The sequence below is a fragment of the Vicia villosa genome, unplaced genomic scaffold, assembly GCF_029867415.1.
Source record: "Vicia villosa cultivar HV-30 ecotype Madison, WI unplaced genomic scaffold, Vvil1.0 ctg.000303F_1_1_1, whole genome shotgun sequence".
NCBI lineage: Eukaryota > Viridiplantae > Streptophyta > Magnoliopsida > Fabales > Fabaceae > Vicia > Vicia villosa.
In genome coordinates, this window is record NW_026705131.1 from 158,365 (window position 1) to 165,591 (window position 7,227).

The 7,227-nt window shown below is 35.4% G+C and overlaps 1 long non-coding RNA gene across 1 annotated transcript; it reads right to left on the reverse strand.

Moving 5' to 3' along the window:
• Positions 1–5,749: 5,749 nt before the first annotated feature.
• On the reverse strand, positions 5,750–6,791 carry LOC131626532 (uncharacterized). The gene is made up of 3 exons (XR_009291186.1): positions 6,727–6,791; positions 6,526–6,590; positions 5,750–6,308 (listed from the first exon to the last, which is right to left on the reverse strand). It is a non-coding gene; the product is annotated as an uncharacterized LOC131626532 (long non-coding RNA).
• Between the last annotated feature and the right edge of the window lie 436 nt (positions 6,792–7,227).

The following is a 7,227-nucleotide window of genomic DNA, read 5'->3' on the forward strand; positions in this document are numbered from 1 at the left end:
CTAAGGGAAGGATATAATAGTCATTTTATCTGTTTAGGCATCATGCGAGGATACCTTAGCAATGGGGACAAATCATCATTTACCGAGGCAACTTCGAGGGGCAAGATCATTTGTTAAGGCAACTTCGAAGGGACTATGATCTTATGATGATGAACTAAGAGTAACATTTGTTTTGCTTAGGTATCCTCGGAATCGAGGGACTTTTGACTATTTATACAATTAGAGGCAACAGGCAACAAGGCAACAGAAGAGGTTACCCTAAAGGTGTGTGGGTGCAACAATCATGTGGTTTGAGTTCAGTTATTTATCTTGTAATTAATTATCTACTTCTGTTAAAGGCTTGCACTCCCTAAGATTACTAACCACGCAGTTTAAAATTGCAGAAAGTAAAAGGCAGAAAATAAATTCCTACGCTATTACAATAAACACCTGCGGGGATGGGGGAATTAAAAGGCGGAAGAATAAGAAGAATCAATAATTAGTTTTAATCGTTTTTATCTTGAGCCTTGATCTTCCTCGAACCCTGATTGACTCTGATCATCTGAGAATTAACACAGAAAATAATAGGGATGAGTGTACTGACTATTCGAGGCAATCCCTATTTTGGGCAAAAGGCAAAAAGCAAAATAAAATAATATTTATATAAAATAAAATAAGGATTGGAAACTTAGCTCTGATGGTGCGTAGTCGGAGGATCATGGCTAACCCTGAAAAATGAAGAAGAGAAAGGTAGAAAACTTTTTATGGCAAATACAAGGCATTGATAAATAAATAAAAAATTAGAAGACTTAGCTTTTGGTCTAGTGAAGCGAGTGGCTGAAGAACTTGAAATAACCCTGAAAATTTGCGACAAGAAGAGAAGAGGTTTTTAGTGTATAAATGATCTACAATCCAAAGGCTAAAATATGGTTAGTGGATAACACTAACAACAGTGATTAGTTATCATGTTAAAAAATCAGGGTTTAAAACAAATGATAAGAAAAATACGTACAACCCACAATAATTTTCTATAGTTTTATAAAACCATTATTTTTAATATTATGAGGGAAATCGAATCTTCGATTAAATAAATTCAAATGGCATGAAAATATTAATTTACTAACAAAATGATTTAAACAAAAAATTATTCTAGGAAAGAAATAAATAAAACAAAAGATTCATGTAATTTAAAAGTAAATAATAAGAAAAAAAATTAAACAACTCAGCTTTTGATCTAGTGGAGTGCATCCCTGAAGGTCTATGGTAGATGCACAGCTTCTGAAGCGTAGGATTTGATGAAGATTGGATCCGACGATCTTCGTGTGAGGGTGCATCATAGACTTTTATGGTGCACGCGCGTAGGATTGGTGTTTAAATGATTTGAAAAATAAAATGGTCACACCTGGGGATCGAACTGGCTCCCCTGCGTACGAAAGCCTTATCAAGTGCACTGCTACCACTTGGCCACGATGCGCATCTTGTTATCTCCTCGCACGGACTTTATTATGAAGGAAAACGCGATTCCTAGAGCCGCCGCCTGCGCGCGGCTACTTCATCTTCTCCGGCGGAATCAATTTTCCGGACCTGCAAAAACGCCAAAGACAAAAACAAGAAGGACCCTTGTCCACTAATTGGGGCCTCCCGAATCCATTGGTGAGGTCCATTCATCCTGAAAACCTCTCTAAACCATGATACGAACATAATCTAAACATATGCCCTAACAATGGTGAGTATGATTACTCACGTGAAAGCTCTGTTGTAAACGCCCAGACCTGCCTTATAATGCAAAAGAATCTCAAAAATAACATTAATTTGGATTGAAACGCAGGTGTGTGTAAAAAACAAAAAAAATTAACATACGCAAGAATATGGTAACCGTGTTATGGCCATGTCATGCGTTGCATCCCTTTGTTCTTGCTTCCATCTTACCTTACTATGTCTCAGGAACGAAATAGGGTGATTGACACGCCTTGGAACCAGCTACCGAGTCAAATCTCCCTTGCCCTAGTTTCTTGAATATTGTAACTTCGAAACCCTAGTACTCTTGCATCTGATTTTCGTCCTCCTCTTTTTTGCAGAGAATAATGTTGTTTTTATAAGGATTCTATTAGGGCAAAGAGTGGGCTTGGACCTTGAGCTTTTGTATCTTTTGAAATTTTGGAAAAATATGCATGAAATATTTCTATATTTGGATTTTTTACTCCAATCTTGTATCAATCACCCTTGCACGAATTTTTAATTGATATTTGATGATTTGATGATTAGAAAATCAATCCCTTGATTTAAATATATTTACCTCATATATTATTTCTTTTATTTAACATTTAAATGAATGAAAATTCACATAAATATAAATAAAATTCATAAAAATAAGATAATATATATATAGGCCTTGAATCAAACCATGGATAAGTTTAGAGTCCAAAAAATTGGCCCATTAATTCAAAAGATCCCTTTTGCTCCTACCGACCTTCATGCATTTTCCCAAAATAATCCAACTTGTGCAAGCCACAAATCCTTCATTCTTTATTGTATGGAAGTGTTCTTGAGCTTTTGAAAGTCAGATGGATTGAAATATGAATAAATATGTTGGGCAAATTTTGGGGTATGACAGGTAGTGAATATGGATACTTAGAGAAAGCCTTGTTGAGATTGATAAAATCTATGCACTTCCGCCATTTCCCTGGATTCCATTTCATCATAACTATGTTATCTAATCACGTGGGATATTTGATCTCTTGGATGAACCTCGCTTCTAGCAACTTTTTTACTCCTTCGGCCACGACCAACCTCTTTTCCTCTAATTCCTTTCACTTCCTCTAGTTGACGAGCTTTACTCCAGGGGCTATGGACAACTGATGACACACCACATCAAGTTCTATCTAGGGCATATCTACGGGTTCCCAAGCAAAAAGGTTTACATTTTCTCATAGCAGCTGCACAATCTCGATATCTTCTTCTTTCAGAAGGGTCGTTCTGATATGAGTATTTTGGTATTTCTCAGGCCCTATATGAATAGTTTTTAGCTCTTCCATGAAGGTCACAGTATCTTTTAAAGGGTCCCCACGAGAATCTAGTTCCACATAGTAGATTTTGTATGTGTCCAACATGGATTCCTTGTTGATCTTCTTTTTCAACTTCAGACTGTCTCTATAACACTGTATTTCCAATTCTTAGTTTCTCTTTATTACTCCAACTCGCCTGCTACTTAACATCTACTTCATGGTAAAGTACAAGGTCGATATAATTTCCCCTAAAGCGTTGAAGGTTGGCCTTCCTATAATGATGTTATAAGGTAATGGAGCATTTCTCACCATGTACCTTACCTTTTATAGTCTTAGAATTTTTGTCAGTTCCATTAGTGGTCTTAATGGTCATGTAAACTAGGACCTACACTTGCTCACCTAAGAATTTTACTAGCGAACCTTTGAACGGTTGAAAAAGGTATGAGTCAAGCTTCACTCCATGGAAAGATTCCTAATAAAGGATATCAACCAAGTTACCGGGATTTATCAAAACTCTTTTCACAATCCAATCATGGATATAGGTATTAATCACCATTAGATCATATTCGTGTCGAAACATACCTTTGACATCCTTGTAGGAGAAAATAACGGTTAGGACGGGGGTCTTAGACTCGGTAGGGGGAGCACTAGAAAAATGCGTCACTTGTCGAGCGTATTTTATATCAGGATGTGTTGGATTCTGCACCACCCGCAAATCTGCCAACAATCGTCTTCAGGGTGTGATATGAAATATTTTTTCCTCTTTCTTCTTGTATTCTCTGGGCCATCTTAGTTGGAGGGGTTCTTCCCTAGGGCTCTTATGGCAAACATTTTCTTCTCTCAGCACCTCAACCGCCATCTTGCACATATCTCTTAAGACGACCTCTCTGTATCAGCTTCTCAATTTCTTATTTTAAATGGTGACAATCATCAGAGTGATGATCCTTCACCTTATGGTATTTATACCACTCGTCTGCACCTATCCCTCTCCTACTCCATCTGGGCTAGTTAAGTTTAGGGAGGATCTTTGTGATGAAAACTTGTTGAATTCTTTCGCTTGGAGAACATTGAAGAGGTTCATGGTAGCCACCTTCCTATGTTTATTTGCGAAAAAACAGATGTATCATTTTTTTCTCCAGATCCTGGTAGCTAATTATGGAGAATCTGGGGAGCCTCATTTACCAATATAATGTGGCATCCTTCAAAGTGCTTGCCATTAATTTTCACTTTAGCAAGTAAGTAGCTCCAATGATTTCCATCTAAATATTAGCTGTTATGATGTGCTCTTGTGGGTCTCTTTTCCCGTCGAATGTGGCCAATAGGGGAGGCTTCAAATTATCCAGGACTTGATCGTACCAGATTTCTACGGTTATAGGATGTGGTCAATTGGTTATTCCAAGTCATCTTCCTCTGGTTAAGGATGATGCTAATTTTGGTGCAAGGTGTGAACACTACCTTGCAACAGTTCATTATGTTCGCGCAGGTTTCCCATATTGGAAAGTAGCTTCTCCATGGAAGCCTGTGATTCTTGAGTACTGCTACTCGCCCTAGTCCTGTAATGAATATGAACCAGTTAGTTAGCAATTTTATGTGGCTCGGGAAAATGTTACCAGAGGCTCAATGTGGGCTCGGGTAAAACTTCTTTGTTTAATACAATCTCTCTTATTCATTTGAAGACTGACCTTATTTATACTGATCTATTTAGCATGATGTGGGAGAATAACCATTAATGTCCTTTACTCTCCATAGTAAAACATAATAATCATATATTCAACCACTAGTAAGATACCCGTGCTTCCGCACGGGTAAATTTATTTAATACGGTATAAAATTATTTAAATACGTGTACATTTAAATTGAGTTAATTATAAAATGAACAATGATCATATAAATTCAATTATATTAAATAATCTAATCATACAAAAAAAATTAACATTTAAAAAATAAGAATTTTAATGCTCAAATAAAACAATTATTAATTAAATTAAAATATATATTATGTTGATAATGACCCGTGAAAAATACAATATAATAGCATAGTAGATTGTAACGACAAAGTATTAGACAGAAAATCGAGTCAAATATCTATGTTGTTTCAAATATTTATGCCATTAAAATGCATCTAAATTATTTGAAATGCAAAAAATGAGAACTATATTATAGTCGTAAATGAATGTCGATGTTAGTTGACACCTTAAAATGCATCTAAATTATTTGAAATGCAAAAAATGGGAACTATAAATTTTTCATCGATAATGGTTTAATCAACCGTTTAAAATCAATTAAAATAAAATTTAGTTGGTTGTTAAATTATAAATAACTTCAATGTTGTATAGAGAATGTTATATGACTTCAACAAATTCAACAAACAATATGAAATAGGTTATATAACTTCAATCCACTCTATTTATATAGAGAATGTTTAATAGTACAGTACTGATGTACCTATTGAATAAGTATTTAAATATTTTTATATTTTCAAACATGCCAAGAGACATGGCAAGAGTAACATGATACAAAAGAAAATGAGATCTCTTACTCGGACTGTTGTGCATGAGATTCACACACAGTACCAAACATCCAATACTGAGAATTAGCTATTTAGAGTTTGGTTTCAACACCGACCCTTGCTCCAATCCAACCTAAATCTCGACGTTCTCACATCTCAGCAAGAAATTCAGCTTCCTCGCTACCTAAGCCGAAGCGAACCTACTCTGCTTCAAATACAAGAATACTGCATTATCAAAGCAAGACATGTCTGCAGTATAAGTTCAAAGACCTCTTGATGTCAGTTTCTGGTAGTTGTGTCATATGTATCATAAACATGTATAATGTGATAACAGAACTGCACCATCATCTCACTGAATCCTTTCACCTTGATCTCTATCGATTAACTACACCACAAATTTTCCCCTGAAACTTTGTTCAAGAACAACGTGATGAGTGTGCGGTTTTGATAAATGTTGTTAGAATGAAAGGTATGAAATATATGAATAAAATTTCTTGCATTGGATCTCATTTTGATAAATGTTGTGTTTGGTTATTAATATAAAGTGCAAGAGAGAGTGATTTTACTCCTGTATGAACTCATTTAGAAGTAAATTGTATTTGGTTTAGTAGGTCTATAGTTGTAGAAATCATATAGATTTGGAGTAGTAAGAGCAAGTGCAAGAGCTACAAAGGTAAAAAGGAAAAACTCAGTATGTATCACAATATTATAGGACCAAAGAATATCAAAATGTTTAAAACTTGAAAACTCTATTAGAAAAATGGCCATGTCTTCTCCATATGCAACAACTTCCATTATAGTAGTAAGTGTGTAGCCTGCAATGCCAATAAAAGGGACAATGTTTCTGAATATCAGTATCGAGATAACAACTAAGTAGATTCTTTGCATCACTTATAGCTAAATATTCTCCCTTGAAGTGTCTGAACAAAAAATAATATTTATTTCCAGATTAATATACATGCTAAGTTACACTTCTAGGCAATATGATGTTTCTGATATTTCTAGCAATGAGAGTCACTATAAAGCATCTACCCGTGGTTTCTTTACAGAAGATCAATCTTTGCCTTTCGTCTAGTGTATTCAACTATCCGGTTTTCCTGCACAATGTAGACTTAGCTACTTAGATCTTTAATATAATTCGCAATTGTTAACACATCGACAAAACCATTCAACAAAAAATATCTGGTATTCTACTTCTTTAAGAAATATAGTCAAATAAGGTTCACATAATACCTTAACTTCCCTTCCAAATACATTTGAAGATGTTTCAAATCTTCTATGGGATTAGAGTAGTCATCTTTTTCAATAAAAAAGACCAAGAAACTTTTAGATATAATTTTTGTAAGAGCTTTTCTCCATATTCCAGTTATTCTCCTGCTTTTTGCTTCTTAAATTAAACCCTGAAATCAGAAAATGAGATCGAAACTTAGAAAGACCTAAAAATTGAAATCGAAACCATGGTGATTCTACTCGTTTCCTTCTTCTTCTTTTACCCTACTCACATCAATAAACAAATAAAAAACAGAAAGTAAGTATACCTTTAAAGAATCTGCTGGAATGGTGTGACGGCAGCTGAATGTGCGACGACGGGGAGGGTAGATTCCACGCGATCTGGGTGTGCGACGGCAGGGAGGGGAGATTCCACGCGATCTGGATGTGCGACGGTAGGGATGAGAGTCTGTGGCTTTTTTTGGTTCTCTAAAGAGATCGTGAGGAGAAGAGAAAGAAAATGAT